The sequence below is a fragment of the Peromyscus eremicus genome, chromosome 1 (assembly GCF_949786415.1).
Source record: "Peromyscus eremicus chromosome 1, PerEre_H2_v1, whole genome shotgun sequence".
Lineage (NCBI taxonomy): Eukaryota > Metazoa > Chordata > Mammalia > Rodentia > Cricetidae > Peromyscus > Peromyscus eremicus.
Window position 1 is genome coordinate 152,500,406 of NC_081416.1, and position 19,969 is coordinate 152,520,374.

General features: G+C 44.1%; 1 long non-coding RNA gene and 1 pseudogene across 2 annotated transcripts; both read left to right on the plus strand.

Moving 5' to 3' along the window:
* The first annotated feature begins 2,646 nt into the window (after positions 1-2,646).
* Positions 2,647-11,494, plus strand: LOC131922046 (small ribosomal subunit protein uS5-like; annotated as a pseudogene).
* Positions 11,495-13,598: 2,104 nt separating this feature from the next.
* Positions 13,599-19,598, plus strand: LOC131920365 (uncharacterized). 2 transcript variants are annotated; one of them, XR_009381642.1, is made up of 3 exons: positions 13,599-15,168; positions 16,190-16,335; positions 19,304-19,598. It is a non-coding gene; the product is annotated as an uncharacterized LOC131920365 (long non-coding RNA). The 2 variants fall into 2 exon arrangements; XR_009381639.1 differs by lacking the exon at positions 13,599-15,168 and having other exon boundaries at positions 15,700-16,335.
* Positions 19,599-19,969: the final 371 nt, after the last annotated feature.

Below are 19,969 nucleotides of genomic sequence, written 5' to 3' on the forward strand. Positions count from 1 at the left end.
AGATATCTGAAATAATTAAACCATTACCCTGATTATCTTTTTTTTTATAATTTATTTATTTCTATTTTATGTGCATTGGTGTTTTGTCTGCATGTATATCTGTGTGAAGGTTCTCTGGAACTGGAGTTACAGACAGTTGTGAGCTGCCATGTGGGTGCTGGGAATTGAACCCAGGTCCTCTGGAAGAGCAGTCAGTGCTCTTAACCGCTGAGCCATCTCTCCAGCCCCCTACCCTGATTATCTTATCCCACATGGTAGGGCCCAGGCTACTAAGGGCCTTTGCCTAAGAACTGCAATTTTAAAGCAAGAAAACACCAAGTCCAAAGGAATGCAGTATGTCCCCCAAATACATGATCTCCTGCCACCTCTCAGAATATTGGCTCTTTCTCTACCCTGGACCTGTGGAGACCAGGAGTTCAACAATGTCTCAGTCACTAGGGTATGGTTGCCTTGAATCTGCTGGTCCCCACCCCATAGGTCATCCCCAATTTAGTGAGTGAGGCAGTGACTAGTAGAGATGGGGCCATAAGACTATGGAGTGGGACAGGGAAGAGACATGCCTATGTCTGGGGGAACCAACCTTAAGATGAGGCCAGACATCTACACTAGAGTAAGGCAGGCAGGAAAACTGGCATGGGGTAGGACCTACGAGGTACACAGATAAGGTGCAATTGGAAGCTTCAGGCTGAGTGGCCTGGGAAGAAGCCAGGGAAAAGTGAACAATAGTGGAGGGGTGGACCAGAGAGACCAGGACAAGGACCATAAAAGACCAGTGAGGAGGTGCTACACCTCTGAGGGATGGGTATCTGTAGCCTAGACCAGGGTTAGCATTGGAGGCTGTCTTAGTTAGGGTTTCTTTTCTGCAACAGAACACCATGACCAAAAGGCAAGTTGGGGAAGAAAGGGTTAATTTGGCTTATACTTAACACTTTGCTGTTCAACACTGAAGGAATTCAGAACAGGTACTCAGACAGGGCAGGAGACCTGGAGGCAGGGAGCTGATGCAGAGGTCATGGAGGGGTGCTGCTTATTGGCTTGCTTCCTCTGGCTTACTCAACCTGTTTTCTTATGGAACCCTGGAAGACCAGCCCAGGGATGGCACCACCCACAATAAGCTGGGTCATCCCACATTGATCACTAATTGAGAAAATTCCTTACATCAGATTTCATGGAGGTGTTTCCTCAGCCAAAGCCTCTTCCTCTTCAATGACTCTAACTTGTGTCAAGTTGACACACAAACTAGCCAGTACAGAAGCACATAGAATCATGGTTTTCTTTGTTTGTTTGCAGTGCTGGAGACTAAACCCACAGCCTTGAACCCTAAAGGTGAACACTGTACCCATGACCTATACTCCCAGTCTTTTTTGATTTTTGCCTGTTTGATTGTTGATAGGTTTTGATTTTATTTTCTATAAATAGGATCTCCCCTTGATAGCCCAGGCTGTCCTGAAACTTACTATATAGATCAGGCTGTTTGGGGAATGCTAGCTCTCCCTGTCTCATCTTCCCAAATGCTAGGATTATAGGCATATCCCATCACAGCCATCTTAGAAACAGTTATGAGGCATGAAATTAACACTCATGAGCTAGGTTTCAGAAGCAATCTCTGCCTCTTTAAACCTTCTGTACCCACAACCAGGTAGCCAAAGGAGGATGGGCTTACTAGGGCAGACATGCATTATAGGCTGCTGGATAGAGAATCTGGGGCCTACTACCATCAGGCCTGAAGGGGTGGGGACAGGCCTGCAACCAAAAGATTCAGAGAAAAGGGGTGTAGAAAGGGAGGCAGGAGAAGCCTGTTAGGTCCCAAAGGTCAGAATCAAGGTGGGCCCAGCTGAGTGGTACCAGAAAAGTGGGTCCTTGCCTGTCTTGTTTTTGTGACTTTAGGCAAGCCACCATGGTCCTCCTGGTATCTCAGCATCATTTTTAAAATAAAAACTATGAGTGAAGTGTGTAAGGGATAACGTTCTTGTGTGTGGCTTCACCCCAGAGTTGTGGATCTATAGCACTGTCTTCCAAACCAGGGACCAGGAACTTTCCAAAGCTGTCCCTGTCACAGCAAACTCCAGCTGGCCCTAAGAAATCCATACAGGTAGCCCATTTGCTAGTTGAGGACACAAATACATCTACCTAGAACCAATGTAACAGCAGGTGGGTCACATGGCTGGACCTCTCTCCCCCAGATCATCTGTGTCTCTAGAACTTAAACTCACCCTGAGTTTAAACCCCCACTGACAAGAAAGAACCAAGACTATTTTCTGCAAGGCAGGAACCCCTCCCAGCTCCAGGCTCCTACCTGTGTTTGCTACAGGATTTACAGACTGCAATAACCATCGAAAACTCTATTATCCAGCAGCCTAATTAATGTAACATACAGTTACAGTCCACTCACTGAAGCTTATGTTACTCTGTGGAGGCCCTCACAGCCACCTGGGCCCCATTCCAGGAGCTTTTCATGGTGGCAGACCCTCCTTGGCTATCTTGAGTAAAACATGAGCATAGCTTTAAATAATGAAGACAGAGGGGCTCAGGGGCTCCTGGAGTAGGGCATCTCAAGCTCAGTCTGGAATCTCATCGCAGCTCAGTCCTATGCTGGCTCTTTTCTTTCTGAAGCAGTCTGAGCTGCCCCTCAAAACACATGTGGCCATGTTCCCCTTTGGGGCAAACAACGAAAGTACTTCTCCCCCAAATCCCACAGGTCTGCACATCTGGCTCAGTGCCTTCTCTCCCTTCCTCATGCCAGGCTTCCTTTTGTCCTTTGGCTCAGATGAAGCTGCTGAAGTGATCAGGGTTGCCAAAGTCCTCAACCAACCAGGGCGACTGGTCATCTTACTTCAGCGACACCAGCTTCAGCTTGGTTCCAAAGTTGAGCCAGGGATTTCTTCCTGCCATGGGCCTATGTCTTCATCTCTTCAAGATGCTGTCACAAAAGGATCACAGATCAGGTAGCTTTATAAAAGACTTTTGCATGGCTCTGGATGCTGGCAAGTCCAAGGTCAAAGTTTTGAAAGATTTGATATTGAGTAGGGCCCCATTTTTTTTTTAAGATAGCTGTCTGGCTGAGATCTCACATGGCCAAGGGCCAATGTGGTCTCTGAGAACTCTTCCAAAAAGACATAGTGCTCACCAATCACAGCCCAATCACTCCTAAAGGCACTACCCCCTCATTTGGTTGTTGTTTGTTTTTGAGACAGGGTTTTGCAGTGGAACTCTGACTGGACTTGTAACTTGCTGTGCAATCCAAAATGGCCTGAAACTAGTGTCAATACTCCTGCCTCAGCTGAGTATCCAGGCATGAAGCACCACAAACAACCAAGTCTCCTAACACCATCTGTCAGTTTGGGTCTTAAAAGTGCCCTGTGGGTTCATGTGTTTGATTACCAGTTCCCAGGTGGAGGTGCTATTTTGGAAGATCTGAGCTTTATAGCCTGGCTTTGCTTCCATCTTGTGCTGTCTGCATCCAGGTCTACACCATGTGAAGTAACAGCCAATAACTCCCACCACACACACCAAGCTGGCCTTTTCTCCCCCACTATATTGCTGTGAAATAAGTGCGAATCATGAACTGAAACAACCATCCCTCCCTTCAAGTGTTTCTGTCAGGTATCTTGGTCACAATCACATAAAAGTAACCAGTCAATTGTCACATTTGGGGATTGGCTTTGACATGTGACTTTTGAGGGAACACAAGTATTCAGTGTTCAGCAGTCTGTCTAGCTTCTGTCAGTGCCTCAGAGGAATGGATGCTGGGTGTCACATTTTAGGGAGACCTTGCCATCCCCTCTAACTCAGCCTGTCCCTTTCTCTTGGAAACTGACATTCAATGGCCAATCTATTCTCATCCATGGGTGAAGGGTGGGCCTTGCAGCAACTGTCCCACTCCACCCCTCTGTTCACATATGGTGCTCACAGGAAAGTGTGGGGCTAGCCGGGTGGTGGTGGTGGTGGGGGCGGCGGCGGCGGCGACGACAAAGACGACAACAACAACAACAACAACAACAACAACAACAACAACAACAACAACAAAACAACGGCACACACCTTTAATCCCAGCACTTGAGAGGCAGAGGTGTAGCACGAATCTTAGAAGGTCTTATTAATAAAATCAAACTTGGAGCTGGGTATTGGGGTGAATGCTGGAAGGTCAGAGAAGCAGAACAAGCCACAGCTTCCTCGCCTCCCCAGTTCCTCAGCTGATCCTATTTCCTTAGATTGGAAGCCTGAGTCCTTATCCAAATGAATCTCAGCTGAACTGCTTCTCAAAAGCCTGAATGCTTAACCGGCCAGTTCCTGGTTTTCATGCCTTATATACCGTTCTGCTTTCTGCCATCACTTCCTAGGATTAAAGGCGTGAGTCACCATGTCTGGCTGTTTCCAGTGTGGCTTTAAACTCACAGAGATCCAAATGGATCTCTGCCTCCCAAGTAATAGGATTAAAGGCGTGTGCTACCACTGCCTAACCTCTATGTTTAATATTGTTCTGTTCTCTGATCCTAGATAAGTTTATTAGAGTGTACAATATTTTGGGGGGAAAATAATGTATCACCACACAGAGGCAAGTGGATCTTTGTGAGTTCGAGGCCAGCCTGGTCTACCGAGCAAGATCCAGGACAGCCAAGACTGTTAACACATAGAAACTCTGTCTCAAAAAAACCAAAAAGAAAGAAAAGAAAAGAAAGTGTGTGGCTGGCCTCTCTCAGGAAGAACCCATGCCCAGCTCAAACCTGTAGTTAGAATCACTGGGGAGTGCACAGAACAATGCCAAATTTCAGGCATCACTGCATCTCCAAAAATAATCCAGAACCGCTGGGACATGGACCCTAACATCTACATTCTTTCAATTAACACAACCTTCATAAACCATTCACCTCTGTGAGCCTGTGGTGTGGGGCATGCTTGTAATCCCAAAGCTTGACAGACTGAGAGCATGCATTCAAGGCCAGCCTGGGCTACGTAATGAGATGCTGTTTCTGAAAACCAAAAGCTGGGAATGTGGCAAGATTATGGGTTCCACCCCCAGCACAGAAGAAGAAGAAGAAGAAGAAGAAGAAGAAGAAGAAGAAGAAGAAGAAGAAGAAGAAGAAGAAGAAGAAGAAAAAGGAGGAAGGAGGAGGAGGAAGAGGAGGAAGAAGAGGAGAAAGAAGAAGAAAGAAGAAGAAGAAAGAAGAAGAAGAAGAAGAAAGAAGAAGAAGAAGAAAGAAGAAGAAGAAGAAAAGAAGAAGAAGAAGAAGAAGAAGAAGAAGAAGAAGAAGAAGAAGAAGAAGAAGAAGACTATGACAAAGAGGAAGGAACAGGGTCAAGCCCAAGTAGATATTCATTAAATTTTCTGTTTTCATTCTTTTTTCTGAGAACAATTGTGCCTTGCCATCCTAAGAATGTCCCCTAAGTCCCAAGATAACCACAGCCACACACTGGGGGCATAGACAGGACCAGAGGCCCCTCCAACCAAAGCCCAGATAGCAGGGGTTTAGGTGTGTAATGACCTTCCATGATATGTTATAGACCTGAACTCTGAGAATCTACAAGATTAGGGCTTAGCACAGAGGCTAGCTCTGTGTAGGTGTTTGGAGAAAGTCCACAAAGCTGGTGTGGATCAGGCACTAGTGGGTCACTTCAGGTGCCATCAATTGGCCACCCTGTCCTTCACAGAAGTTTCACTGACCACCCAACTAGGATATGTCTGTCTCAGCATGCCTTGAAGTGAGAGTGCCATGGGCTAATGCCTCCAAAGTAGGTATCATGACTTCACCATGCCTTGTCATTAAGATAACAGGGGAGGAAGCTGGAGAGATGGCACCATGGTTAAGAGAACTTGCTCTGATTCCAACTGGACCCAAGTTCAGTTTTCAACACCCATGATGAGTGGGTTACAACTGTATGTAATTCCAGTTCCAGAGGATCTGACACCCTTTTCTGACCTTTATGTACATGACACACAAATTCATGCAGCCATACATGCAAACATACAAATAATAAACAAGCCTTTTTAAAAAAGATAGCAGTGGCAACAACACATTTTTAAAGAAATGACATAGACTATGTGATAAAATATCAGAATACGGCCAGGCAGTGGTCGTGCAGGTCTTTAATCTGAGCACTCAAGAGGCAGAGGTAGGCCAATCTCTGTGGGATGGAGGCCAGCCTGTTCTACAGAGCAAGTTCTAGGACAGCCAAGGCTGTTACACAAAGAAACTCTGTCTCAAAAAACAAAACAAAAAAAAAAAGATCTTCTTTGAAAAAACACCAAATGGTGGATGACATCGGTGCAGCAGAAGGGCTGAGGACCCAGGGGCCCAGGATTATGCAGTTGTGGTTGTTGTGCCAAGATTACAGGGTCCCCAAAAGACCACCAATGGAGACTGAATCCCATATGTAAGAGCAAAGAGTCTTTATTTCAAGCTTAGAGCTTGGACTCTCTGTCAAATGCAGTGGTGAGAGAAGAGAGCCCCAAGCCCAGACAGGATGGGGTTTTATCATAGCAGAGGTTGGGGTGAGGGGATTTCCAGGGTTCAAGATCCTGATTGGCTGACATTTGTTTGAGGGTATAGGGAATATTTGGAATGTCAGGTATTTCCCCTTAGATGCAGGCCCTCCCTGGTGGGGTCAGCTCATGGCTTTTTCTGGATCCTGGTATTACCTGCCAGTAAGCCTGTTACAGAAGCTGTGTCTGGGCATAAGCCTGTCGTGGCATTTGTATGGTCGGTCAAGCTGTTTGGGGCACCCCCACAGTGTTTGAGACTGTGGCCATGGTTGAGGCCTCAGGGTTGTGGAGGTAAAGCCAAAGACAAGGAGTGGATCCACCAAGCTGGCCTGCCTAGTTAAGGACATGAAGATCAAGTCCCTGGAGGAAATCAGCCTGTTCTCCCTTCTCATTAAGGAATCTGAGATTATTGATTTTTTTTCCCTGGGTGCATCCCTAAAGGATGAGGTTCTAAAGTTTGTTCCAGTGCAGAACAGCAGACCAGCTTCAAGGCTTTTGTCACTATTGGGGACCACAAATGGTCATGTTGGTCTTGGTGTTGATAGCTCCAAGGAAGTAGCCATTGCCATCAAGGAGCCATCATCTTGGTCAAGCCTCCATTGTCCCTGTGTGGAGAGGCTACTAGGGGAACAAGATTGGCAAGCCCCACACTGTTCCATGTAAAGTAGCAAGCCATTGTGGCTCTGTATTGGTGCATCTCATCCCTGCCCACAATGCACTGGCATCGTCTCTGCCCCTGTGCCCAAGAAGCTACTGATGATGCCCAGTATTGATGACTACACATCAACCAGGGTCTGCACTGCCACCCTGGGAAACTTTTCCAAGGCCACCATTGATGCTGTGTCTAAGAACCACAGCTACCTGACCTCCAATCTCTGGAAAGAGACTGTGTTCACCAAGTCTCCTTATCAGGAATTCACTGACCATCTTTTGAAAACCCATACCAGAGTCTCTGTTAAGAGGACTCAGGCTCCAGCTGTGGCCATCATATTTTTATTTAAGAAAAATAAGGTGAATTGAGTCTGTTTTAAAAAGAAGAAGAAGAAGAAGAAGAAGAAGAAGAAGAAGAAGAAGAAGAAGAAGAAGAAGAAGAAGAAGAAGAAAAAAAGAAAGAAAAGGTACTTACTGGGTCATGCTCATATTGTAGAACTTCACAAGCTGCCCCCTTATTATCCACATAATTCTCTATATATACATTATCAATTAATAAGAACTTCACTCTAAAAAAAATAAAAGAAGGAAGGAAGAAGGAAGAATGGAAAGAGAGGCAAAGCAAACCTGACTCAGAGTCTCCTAGTGGCATAAGACTGTCAAAGAATTCTCACAGTGTCCCACTATCTCAGCTTCATTCACAGGCTGTGGAGGTTTCTATGCTACTTCAGTCACCACTCACACCTTCCAAATGTTGCTGTAAAACAGTCCTGGCTATCCTAGACTGCCTGCCAGGGATTAGGTTTAAAATGGACACGTGACAATGAGAACAGCTATAGCACTTTTTAACACTGTTAGCCCAAATTTTCTGGTCCCTTTGTAGTTGAGTGGGGTCATGACACCCTATCTGATGCATGAGCAGAAGCCATGTGTGTCATTTCAAAACTGCAGCATTTGGAGGCCAGTGGGAGACTCTCCAGGACTGTGTTCCCTCTGCTCATTCACTGACAGTGTTCTAGATGGCACTGTTCCTTCATAGGGTCCCTGAGTGACCTGAGGGAGAATGAGTCCCTGTGATTATTAGTGTTCATTGTCAACTTGACAGTGTCTGGGATCACCTAGGAGATGAGCCTGCAGTCATGCATGTGAAGGATTATTTAACCTCTGAGAAGGATTGTGAAGAATTATATTGATTAGCTTCATTGAAGTGGGAAGACTCACACTTAAAGTGGGCATCTCCATTCTCTGGCTTTGGGTACAGGACTGTATAAAAATGAGAATGCTAGCTGAGCACAAGCATTCATCACTCTGTTTCTTGCTTGGAGATGCAGTGTGACTAACTGTCTCAAGCTCCTGCTGCCATGACTTCACACCCTGATGGACTGTCCCCTTGAATTGTGAGCCAAAATAAACTTCTTTTGCCTTAACTTCTTTCAGAGTATTTTATCATAGCAACAGGAAAAGGGACTAAGACAGCTCCTTTACTGACCTATCAGTACACGCAACAGAGAAAAACAGACTTATTTGGTCACTGAGGCTTTAGGATGTTTTGTTACTGATATATAACCTAGTTTATCCTGACTATTACAAACCAGTAGAGTAGTTCCTTTGTTTCTAAGAGTAAAATATAAAATAAGAGCATGTAAATAAGTCCCTTGTCTTCTCATATCAGGATGAGAACCCTGGAGGTGATATTTTTAATTAAAATGACGCCTATGAACTCATATCTTTCAGTACTTAGTCTCCAGATGGCAGAACTATTTGGGAAGGATTAGGAGGCATGGTCTTGGTGGGGTGGTTGTGTCACTGGGTATGGGCTTTGAGGCTTTAAAAGCCAACACCATTCCCAGTTCTCTCTCTGTCTACACCTCTTGCTTTTGGTGAGATGTAAGTGCTCAGACACTGCTCCAGCACTGCGCCTGCCTAGCTGCTGCCATGCTCCTTGCTGTGGTAATCAGTGACTTACCTCCTGAAACTGGAAACAAGCCTCTAATTAAATGCTTTCTCTTATACCTTGCCTTGGTCATGATGTCTCTTCACAACAATAGAAAAGTAGATAAAACCCTGGGATTCAGCCCCTACCTAAAAATTAGAAGCTAGTATGAAGAAGAGTCACTAACTACCCAAAGGAAACCACAGACAAAAAATGGCAGCGAGACTAAGGGAAGCGAAATCCTGGGGCTGGAAAGATGTCTCAACAATTAAGGGCACTTGTTCTTGCATAAGTCCTCTGTTCAGCTCCCAGCACCCACATGGAAGCTCCCAACCATCCTTAACTCAAGTCCCAAGGGATCTGACATCCTCTTCTGTCCTCTGTGGGCACAAGACACACTCATGGTGCACATGCATACATGCAGACAAATGCTCATACACATTAAACAAAATAAATACATCTAAAAAGAAAAGAAGTGAAAATTTTCAGGGTGTAGTCAAACCATTGAATCAGCCAGCTCTGAACTGCTCTGACTTCTGAACTCCTTGTTGTATGAAACAAATTATTTCTCTTTTTTATCCACTATGTATCTAAAACTGGCCTCAAACTCATGATCCCCCCACCTCTGTCTCCCCTATGGGATTATAAACCTGTGGCACCCCACCTGGCTTTAAAGTTTCCTCTTATTTAAGCCAGTTTAACTTAGAATTTCTGCTACTTGTGACTGAAAACATCCAAACCGATGAGTGGGTGTGAACATGTTTCCTCCACAAGCAACCATTGGAAGTAGTGGTTTCCCAACTTTACTAGGAAGAAACTACACTCAAGTGCAAAGCCTCAGCCAGGAGAGCACATCCCTCCTCCTGATCAGAACACTATCAAGACTGAAAGATGGATCAGCCAGATTGAAGTACAAAAAACTAACTCAAAATTGACCAAGCTTTAAAAACAGCAGTACAGTAATTTGTTCCTATAAATGAAAACAATAGAAGCAGCCATAATTCTAAGGAAATATTAATGGAAAAGTTATGAATCTGCCTTTCTCTGTCTTAATTACATTTTCCTTTTATTTTATTTTATTTATTTTTGTTTTGCTTTGCTTTTTAAGACAAGCTCTTTCTCTATATCCCAGCCTGGCTTAGAATTCATGATCCTCCTCCCTCAGACTCCCTAGGGCTGGGATCACAGATGTGAGCCACCATGCCTAGCTCAACTACATTTTGATCTCAGTTGGGATTTCTTGCCAATTGATCCTGGGAAGCATTTTGACCAGCTCAGCTTCCCAGGGTAAAGGATATCTCTTTTTCAATAGTGCCAGACAAGGGCCTGGGACATGGTCCTAGTTAACTTTAATTGTCAATTTGACACAGATTTGAGGAATTCTGAGTGGAATGCTTCAATTGAGAAATTGCCTAGATCACTTTGGCCTATGGGCATATCTTTAGGGGATTGTTTTTACTATCACTTAATGCAGGAGGACCCAGCCTACTGTGGGCAATACCATCCCTAAGTGAGTGGCCCTGTGTTGTATAAGAAAGCTAGCTAAGGGAGAGCCTGTGAGTGATACAAGTAGCATTCCTCCATGGTTTCTGCTTCAACCTCCTGCTGGAGTTCCTGCCCTGACCACCCTCAGTATTGGACTGTGACCTAGATATGTAAGGCAAATAAATCCTTTCCTCTTTAAGTTGCTTTTGGACAGAGTGTTTTGTCATATCAATTATAGAGGGGAGGTGAGAGAAGAAGGGGGTGCTGTCAAGCTGGTTACTGCAGGCCACAGAAACTGGACCTCAAGAAGTATTCTGGAAAGGTATGTGATGTACCCAAAGCACTGATCACTCCAATGACCCCTCTGCAGTTATCTCATTGTAACAAGTTGTTCTGTCACACCAGGCAGCTCCCAAATAATGACATGGAGACTTTGTTAGTATTCTGACCCTCCCCTTGGGGACCCACCCATTTCTCAGAGCTTGGTTTTCATTCTTGCTGGCCTCCTCGAAAATCCTAGTACTAGGTGCCAAGACTCCTCTGGCTTAGCCCAACCCCTGTTGAGTGTGGTGACTGCCCTTCCTTTAGCCCTGGGGATGCCCATGGTTACAGGCTGTAGTGAGTCTTTTTTCCCCTCTCATCCATGGGAACCATGGCTGTGCTGTATTTTTACATTTCTGGCTAAGGTGAGCGATCAGGGCCTGCCCCTCCCAAGCCCTCACTCTGACTCTGTCTTTCACTCTTTTCCTTTCCTCCTCCCTCAAACCTCTTCCACTACTTCTGCTGTGCGTTGGGGGTTTGCTTGGTGACATACCTTGGCAGGACCCGCCAAATGTACCCACTTACTTGCCTCCACCCATGGCAGATCTGCTCCCTCCTGCCTGTAACAAGTCTGCTTTTTCCTTCACCAGTGGCTTTGTGCTGCAAGCCACAGGAAAATGTAATGGAACTCAGCTACTATCACAAAAGCTACTACTTGGAAAAGTCAAGGACTTTCCCAAAGGTCAAGCCATGGCTTAAGAAGTCTTGGTGATATTTTAACTTTTATATATATATAATCTGGTTCCTAAAATGATTTTCTTGTGTGCTCCCAAGAACTCCTAACAGTGAATTTATCTAAAATACCTAACAAGCACCCAAGGCCAAATGATCTCCTGACCTAAGGTAACAAACACCCTTTTGGAAATGACGCCTGTTCCCTAAGTCAGGTGGATAGCTTTATTTCTTGTACAATCTGAGACCCTCCCTTTCTATTACTAACATTATAGACTCCTCACTTCTTACCTAACTACTTCTAGGAATGTAGACTGAGCACATAGATCCCCTTCTTGATATACTAACCAATCATTAGCTCTCAATTGACCTCCTCCTTTAACCACTCCATTTTCAGATTTAAAAGAAAACCTGATGGTCACTGCCTGAACAAAATTCTTACCTGCCTTTATGACCCTGTAGGAATTCAAGCCTGGTGACCTGGCTGGAGGGGGAGGATTGCTATTGCTTGGATTTATAATTGAATACTCTAGAGAACTTGAGGACTGAGAACTGAAAGGGAGAAGGAGGGTTTTGACTAGAGAACTTGAGGAGGAGACAGAGAAGAGAAAAGAGAATGGAAGAATTGTGGTGGTATTGTGTTCCCCAAAATATTGTGCACGCTAATAAACTTATCTGGGGTCAGAGACAGAACAGCCACAATATTAAACATAGAGGATAGGCAGTGGTAGCACACGCCTTTAATCCTAGCACTCCAGAGGCAGAAATCCCTCTGGATCTCTGTGAGTTCATGGCCACATTGGAAACAGCCAGGTATGGTGACTCACGCCTTTAATCCCAGAAAGATATATAAGGTGTGAGGACCAGAAACTAGAAGAATTTGGCTGGTTAAGCTTTCAGGCTTTCCAGCAGCAGTTCAGCTGAGATTCATTCTGGATGAGGACTCAGAGGCATCCAGTCTGAGGAAACAGGATCAGCTGAGGAATTGGCAAGGTGAGGTAGCTGTGGCTTGTTCTGCTTCTGTGATCTTCCAGCATTCACCCCAATAACTGGCCTCAGGTTTGATTTTATTAATAAGAACGTTTTAAGATTCCTGCTGCAAAGAACTAGATGGGTAAGAACTGGAGAGGAACGAACTAGATGGGAAAGAACTAGATTGAAGGGCTAGAAGAGAATACTAGAGGAACAAGATGGAAGATGAGGAAGAGCAAGATGGGGAAGAACAGGATGAGAACCTAGATGGGGCAGAACTAAGATGAGAGAATTAAGATAGAACTTAGAGGGGACAGCAGATAAACATAGAGAGAAATCAGGCAAGAAAGGAGATAGGCATGAGAGCAGATTAGAAGCTTGTAGAGAGAGAACTGACACAAAATAATAAAGTGTATGGACTAAGGAGTTTTGTGTACATAGATTCATTTCTTTTCATCAAGGATTAATATATCAGCTGGTTGTAGATTCTTCCCAGACACTGGGACCCACATAGTCCCCAATAGCTTTGCCTTCCATTTAATACCACCACTCGAGTCTCTGGAAGACCTACCTGCCTCTGACCATCTCCCTTGATGTGAGACTGGCCTCAGTATTTCTTGGGCCAGACAACTGGGGAACTAAGAAAAATTCTCCACTTTCTTCCTTCTCCCTTCCTTATGACTTAGATTTACCTATTTGGGAAAAAAAAATGTTTTGAGCAGCAACCACATGGCTCTCCTCCATCTTGGCTGATGACTTCATCATGATGCAGAGGGCCACATGGCTGACAGCCATGTTTTACTAAAGCTTACTAAGATTAAAAATACAGTTAGTCTTGATGACCTCTCTGTTCATTTTATCTTCTTCTAGAGTAAGGAAGCAACAAGCCTCAAATATTTGGATTGGTATGGACTTTTTGTATGATGATAGAGATGTAAAGCTATATTTGATTCAACACTGGTTTACACTATACTCTATATGATAATATAAATTTAAATTTATAAAGATCTATGCAGATTAACAACAGCTAACTTAGAGATTTACACCTATTTCTTCTAGAAAATTTAAATGATGTCATATGTTTGATAAATGGGGTATCTGATAAACAAGATATATATTCTATGATGGAGTTTCTGGTGTCCCAATAGGGTCTTTTTCTCAGAGGATCCTTTTCTCACAGCTGGGCCATACCCTGACTCACAAGCCTCTTTTCTCCTGTTCCCATGTGGCCCCAGGATCTTTACCCTGTCACTCTTCTTTGCCTTCTCAGGAGACAGTAAGTCCTAGTCTTATGGAGGTGTTAACATATAAGAGACTGTAAGCTGATAGTCAGCCATTTGTACCTAATAGACAGGCAGTCCTCAAATGCTCAGAGATCTGTGTAATAAGGCACTTAAAATGTTGATCAAAGGGGTTGGGGATTTAGCTCAGTGGTAGAGCGCTTGCCTAGCAAGCGCAAGGCCCTGGGTTCAATCCTCAGCTCAAAAAAAAAAGAAAAGAAAAGAAAAGGAAAGGAAAATGTTGATCAAAGAGCTTATTATATCAGACAGAGACTCCCAGATCCTAACAGTGACCCAAGGTCTCTGAAGAACATTATGAGGCACAGCAGTATCTCCACCTGGATTATGGCAATGCTGACCTCTGGGCAAGATGGCCCAGTGCCACCAGGACCTGGCCCAGACTGTGGACTAACAGCAGGACATTGGAGAATTGATTGCACCCTTTTTGCCTAGACAAAATAAGATCAGGTTTCCCTCCCTCTTCCATGAGAAAAACTCCCACCTTATCGGCCTGGTGGCCAAAGATTGATGCTGTTCTGATGCTTCTGCCTCTAAAGATGTGGAGATGTGGATGTGGCTAGATGGTGTGGACTGGTCCCTATAATTTTTAATAGAGTTGAAAGCTGCTTGGCCTGTACTCGGTTATAATTTGTTCTTCTCAGATCTCTGATTACATTTGATGACCAGGCTTTGCTTCAGCGGCCTTCTCAGTTCTCTATATAGAATTCACAGGTCTCCCTCTCCTAGGGCTACTACTAAGTCTAGACACAATTTTCCTTGTTACCAGATCAGATAAACTCACAGAACAGATTTCAATGTAACTTTTTACAATGACTTCTCTCAGTATCTCCTGGAGAATTAGATAAAAGAAACAGCTTTAAGGTTTGTTTATATGAAGATAGGAAAGCTGTCTCACTTCTGTTCACTTACATATACTTCTCAGATCTGATGATATTTAGGGAAGCCTCTCTCCTTCTTCACCCGTTCAACCACTTCCATTCAGTAAATTTCCTCTGGTTATACATTTAAAGACATATTTTATTGGGCTGAATCCATGAAATAGTCATACCTTTTAATCCAAAGCCTTTTGCTGTGACACTAACATGTAAATTTGTTCCAGCTGTCTTACAGACACCTGCAGGTTCCGGAAAAATTTCTGCTACTGTATCAAGAAATCTGGTCTGATGAAAACTGACAGTCTCCAGAGCCCATTTTGACCCCACCCATTTTCAAGCATATTTTGCAGTTTCACTCCTCCTGCCAGACTCCTGCCAAGGCCAATCAACAGGAAGTCCTTCAGATATGGTAACCCTGCACCGGCTATGAGAATGCCAACCACCAACAGAGGATGCCAACCAGTCGAATACTGACAGGTATTCACCCACATGGCCACTCATAAAATTTGTTATCTCCTAATTCATTGACACTTTTTACAGGATGAATAGAGACATTTCCACCTCCAGAGAAACAGCAGATGTGTGTACTCCTGATTTGGCATGCCATTCCCCCAAGTGCCTGAAACATCACTTCTGAAACCTGTCCTCTCATCTCCCTCAAAGAACAGATGCCTGAGATCTCCACACTTGAGATCTCCACAATGACAGCTAAAAGAATGCTTCTTCACTCAAACCTCCCACTGTGCATGACTCCCAATTTTCCCCTCCCCACTTCACCCCTTGTGAGCAGGAAGCAGCTGGAAAATTTGGTGCCCTCATTCCCCCAACTTGCTATCCATAACTCACCTTTTATTATAACCAAAATGGAGGGATGTTAGTATTCTGACCCACCCCTTGGGGACCTGCCCAGCATCCTGATGCCATCCTAAGTTCCCTTTAAGAAAAACTCCTCCTCCTCCTCCTCCTCCTCCTCCTCCTCCTCCTCCTTCTCTCTCTCTCTCTCTCTCTCTCTCTCTCTCTCTCTCTCTCTCTCTCTCTCTCTCCTCTTTCCTCTCTCCCTTTAATAATAAAACTTGCCACATGTATGTTGTGTCTGCTGTGTGAGTAACTTTCCACCACAACTCGACACTGTCCACCATGCCTACATGGCATGTCTCACCTACTGTGGGGCACCTTGGTCCAAACTCGCCAAGGCCTCTCATGTGCCATTTCACAACATTAACAGACTTCTTAATAATTTTGAAAGCTTGGCCTATAGCTTAGGCTTATTTCAAATAGCTCTTATAACTTAAATTAATCTATTTATATTAAATTTACCATGTGGCATAACCTCTCTTCCATCTTGCACCTCCTGTCTCTTCTCCATGTCTGGCTGACCACTCTGCCTTTCATCTTCCCAGAGTCCTGTCTGTCTCCAAAGTCTTACCTATACCTCTTGCCTACCTATTGGCCATTCAGTTTTTTATTACACCAATCACTGTAATATACCTTCACACAGTGTAAAGTATTTCACAACATCTCACCAGATGGAAGAAGGCAGTATATCCACCAAGCGCAGTTGGTGGTTGATCCAGAAGATGCTGGCTCCCTGGATCACCACACAAGTGGACACAGATGTCCTGGAGTCCAGGAGGATGCCCTCAGGTAAGCAGATGCAGAGATGGTTGTTGAACTTCAATTTTTTGGAAGTGGGCTGGCACTGAGTGCTTTCCAAGGACCCCTTTGAACTTCAACAATTACCAATGTCCAAGTGTGCATAGGAGCCTGGGGGACTTGCCTTCAGCAGGCAAGATGGAAACACAGAGATTTGGACCCAGGTTTCTAGTGCCCCACAACCTGACAGGTCACACATTAGCAGGGGAGTTTTAGGACAATAAATAAATAAATAAATAAATAAATAAATAAATAAATAAATAGTAAAAATAAATTTTAAAAAACCAAGTGGCTGCAAGAAGTTCAGCTGCAAAGAAGGCTGATGGCCACACTCTGAGACCTTGGTCCTGCCATCCCATGGGTGTCCAAAGCAGCCAGCAGTCAAGGCCTTCCCTTGAATGACCATAGTAGTCTACAGTCTCTTCCCCAGGGTGTTCTTCTTAAGATACCAATGAATGACCCTCCAACTTCCTGAGCCAGGCTCAGCCTCTTCCTTAAGTAGCTTCAGATCTCATTCTTGATTGCACTCCTTGAAGAGCTGATTTGGGCCACTTGGCTCTTAATTCTGCTGTGCTCATAAGAATGGAAAGAGAACACAGCTAAAGAGTGAAGCATTTGAGCTCAGCACTGCTACAGAAAATGCAGTCCCAGGAAGCAAGACTTAAGACAGTCAGAATTGGAACAAGAGAGAAGAGAACTCTTTTCTTTTCAGTGCTATGAACAAGTTATCCCTAGTTATTCCCACATAAGCCACCCTCCTTCCTGTGTGACAGGGTCTTGTCATGTAAAGATATGCCACTTTTCCTTCATGACTTTAGTTCATCATTGGAATGAAATAATTTCCAGAAGCCTCAACTCCAGTTCTTAAACTGGGAAAATGTGACTTGAGTAGAAATTATATTATGTGTGATTTATATTTTAAGATTTATTTTTACTCTCCCCTGGTCTTGGGACTCCCCTCCCCACTGTCTGACCATGGGCCTGGAAATTACAAATGTATACCCAAGATAAAAATTTCCCCATGAATTACTTATTTTACCTTCTGTCCCTAGTCTATATCTGTCCCAACATATTTCCAATCAACTGAAGACTACAAACTGCTCCAAATGTGCCAGCCCCAGGTGCTTCCAACTGAATTTCTGACCAGCCTGAGCCTCTGCAACACAGACTGCTCCAAAGCAGCGTGCACTTCCTTAGCCCCAGGTGGTCCCACAGACCCCAGGCTGCAAGGCAAACAGCCTGCAGTCCTCCCTCTTCCCATCCTTTGACCATTATTCCAGCCTTCCTGGAACCTGACAACAATGCCCCAATTTCAGCAGGAAGCAGTTATAGAAGAGATTACATCACCCCTTATCATCAACAACAGACTGAAATGTTAGGTCACAAAGCCAGGACAAGCTTTACTCAGTACCTGTGGCTCCTCTCAGCACTTCTCACCCCACCCCGTCCTAAACCGCTCCCTCCCAGGGGCTGGGCTTCTGCTTCCCTTACTCGAGCCTGATCCTTGTGTAACTCAGGAGTTTTGGCTATGCCAGTCTCTTGGTCTCTTGGCCTGAGTGGCTTTGGTCATCAGCTCATCACATGCTCTCTCTCCATCTCTCCTCTCATGGTCCTATTTAGTCAGCCAGCCATGTTCAACATGAACTCTCCTCTGCTTACTTTCTCCCTTATATCTACAAGAAAAAGCTTCTCTATACTTTAGTAGTCATGTCCTCCTTTTATTTCACTTCTCATTCAGTCTGCATGTATGTCCTTGCCTGTATGTATGAGTGGTGCTTGCAGAGGCCAGAAGAGAGCGTCAGATTCCCTGGAACCAGAGTTAATGATAGTTATAAGCCACCTGATGTGAATGCTGTGAATTTAATCCAGGTCCTATGCAAAAGCAGACAGTGCTCTTAACCACTGAGCCATCTCTCCAGCCCCTTATGTGTCATTTTAAGGAGTCTTCAGGGAATGATACAGTATGGAAATAAGAAACACACATTACAGCCAATAGTATTTGTGTGTATTTTTAGTTTGACTTTAAAAAAAATGCAGAACCCAACGTTAAAACTAAGAACTTGTGTTCATCCAATACTACCTTGTTAGGCAAGTATGGTAACACACATCTGTAACTCCAGCACTCTGGAGCCTGAAGCAGGAGGGCTGTGAGCTCAAGACCAACCTGAGTTAAATGGTGAGCCAAATAACAAATAGAAAATAAGTAAACAACAAAACTTCTTTGCTAGGCTCAGTAGTACAGGTCTGTAGCCCATCTACTTGGAAGCCTGGGTTACTTAATGAGTCCCTTGCCTCTTATTAAAATAAAGCATAAGGCTAGAGAGATAGCTCAACAGTTAACAGCACTTGCTGCTCTTACAGAGGACTTGGGGTCAGTTCCCAGCACCCACATAGCAGCCCATAGCCACCTGTCTCCAGGGGTCCTAGCACCCTTTTCTGGCCTCTGCATGCACCAGGTACACCCATGGTGCATACATGCAGCAAAACACTCACACACATAAATTAAATCTTTTAATATATATTAATCAAAATAAAAACCAGGCAAGACTCTTACTGCCCTAAATTAGAGAAAAGATATCACAGAATAAGACAGATATTACATAGATATTAGTAATATATACACCAATGACTTTTATCCAGGTGTAGGTTTTAAATTTTCACAGTCAATAAGGAAAAAACAGCCAGGTGGCAGTGGTGCACACCTTTAATCCCAGAACTCAAGGGAGGCAAAGCCAGGGGGATCTCTGAGTTCAAGGCCAGCCTAGTCTACAGAGTGAGATCCAGGACAGGCACCAAAACTACACAGAGAAAACCTGTCTGGAAAAACAAAAATAATAATAATAAGGAAAAAACAGATAAGACAGTAGAAAAAATGGACAAAAGATCCCAATAGATAATAATCAGTGGCATTAATCACTGATGAAACTCTAATTAACATGATACTACTTATGACCCACAGAAATGGCTAAAATGAAAAACAGAAACAATGCCAGGGCTTAAAAAGAATTTGAAGCAGACAGAAGCCTTGCACAAAACTCCTCAGGAAAAAGCAACAGAAAGTTTTGTGGACTTCAGCATCCTGCTTGGCCTCTTTGCAGTATCTCTACCCTCAGGGGTGAGACAGGATGCTGTGGAATGAGAGGGCTTTATGACCTACTGTGGGACAAAGGTAGATTGGGAGATTTCATCAAGGGACTCTCCCAACAAAGAGTGGGTCCCATTACTGTATTTTAATAAATTATATTATGCCTTTTTATTATTTTCACCCCATTATCCTTACATGCCCCTCACATCCATCCCACTGGTCTCCTTCCTCTTTATAAATAGTCCCTCTTCTACATCCATTTCTTAATGTTGTTATCTTTTAAACCTAAAATCTGCATATGAGAGTGGCTGGTTTTATGGCAAAGTAAAAATATATAAATAAATAAAACACAAAAAAAAATACTTGGGAATTTGTTTTTAATTAAGCAATAAGACTTGATGGGGCCTGGCTGCCCCTCATAAAGCCGTTCCTGGTGTGGTGGGATGAATTCAGTCCACACAAGTGCCTCAAATCAGTCCAGAATGTGATTAGATGATTACTCCCCGGAGTTAATGAAGGATGAGCTTTCCCAGCATTGTC